Raw genomic sequence first — 1737 nt, 5'->3', positions numbered from 1 at the left:
CTCTGGGATGGTCTTATTAAAGCATAGCCGTAATAGTTCTTATGTAAAGAGAAGCAATGCTTATCAAAGAAGAAATCCCTCATCCAAAGAAATTGCTTCACTGTAATAAAAACTAAATTCAAATTGAAGACAATTTATGGCTTGTTCAGGTGACATGGACGAATATTGACAAGACATGTACCAGTGTTGATTCCCACATACATCTGACCACTTTTCATTACAGTTGTTCATATGATCTTCATGGAATTTCACTTAACTTGCCAAAGTTTTCATTATGGTCACATTAATAAAAAAATACCTTAGAATGCCAACACAAGGAAAAAGGAATTTTAGAAAAGTTGACAACGTTCATTCTTCACTCATTTTCCTTTCTTAAAGAAGTTGCATCTTATTCACCCCACGTGTATGACACTCAGTGACATACAACCAATTATCCTGTGAGAACAAAATATAAAGGAAGGGTGTTTCCAGAAATCTCTGCTGTGTCATGCATGATGCATTGGTGCACTTAACAAAAAAAAGTATTTTGAAATATTTTAAAAACTTCTCTATTTTTTTTAGTATTTGGTTAATTATCTCATAATACAAGGCAATTAAAAAACACTTATACAAATGTAGTATTATCTTTTAACTTAGTTCTTCAGAGTTTCCATTTTTTCTTCTCTTTCTATTTCTCTAAAATTATCTTTTAGGAAATTTCTCCTCCTTCTACCTCTGTTTTCCCCACACACTCTTACATACATAGATGCCCTCACAGAATTGAGGATCGAACTCAGGCCCTTGAGCTTGCCCGGGAAGCACTTATTCTACTGAGCCATCTCCCCGGCCCCCTAGGCTTTCAATGTTTACACAATGGTTTTAGAGGCAGTCTTACTTTCATGTCAAGGTGCTTTGTCTTACAAAATGTATTTGGGGTATGCCTTGATATGCCTGGTAACCTGGGGAGGCTGTGATGTCTATTTATATGTGGGTTGAAAAGCAGTCAGAGAGAATTTACTACAACCAGGAATCAGACATAATAGGTCAACAGAATAGAATAATTTAGAATTACTACATAAAGATACCTGGCTTTCACAAAGATCTAAAGGAAATTTAGTAGATAAAGGATAATTTTTTGATAAGTGGTACACTGTGTATACACATAGGTATGATAACAGAAACTCATATAAACAATTAGGAACTTTGTCCCTTACCTGTAGCCATATAATGATTATCTCAACATAGACAAAAGAACAAAATGCAAAACAAATCTATGTAATTTCTCCGAGGCAAAATCTTTGTGCTTTTAGGTTAAGCAAAGTTTATTAATTAGATTTCATGGTGAATTAAAACTTCTGAAATTGAACAATATCAAAAGAATGAAAAGAGGAATGCCAGTGTTCGGGGATGATATTTGCAAATCAAATATATGAAAAAAAATTTGGTACTGTATAAAAAAATTCTGAAGTCCAGTAATTAGAAAATTAAAATCCCCTCACGATTTATGCTGGAACCATGTACAGCACCTTGTAGATCTTTTGTCACTGTCAGCCATCTGGATGAGTCATAGCCATTGCTTGACCAATTTCCTCTCTGTGAAAGCCTGAGAGAAATTTTTCTCTCTAGGTGACTCTCCTTAGTTACTATACATCGTAGATCACTTTCTTCTGTTGCCCCATAATCTTCTTGATCTGAAAGTTTGGGACACCACTGAGTTACAGGATATGAAAAAAAAGGGATGAAGGAAAATAGAAATAT

This window comes from Octodon degus, unplaced genomic scaffold (genome assembly GCF_000260255.1).
Source record: "Octodon degus isolate 3935 unplaced genomic scaffold, OctDeg1.0 scaffold00095, whole genome shotgun sequence".
In the NCBI taxonomy this organism is placed as follows: Eukaryota; Metazoa; Chordata; class Mammalia; order Rodentia; family Octodontidae; genus Octodon; species Octodon degus.
Note: the sequence above shows the minus strand (reverse complement) of the source record.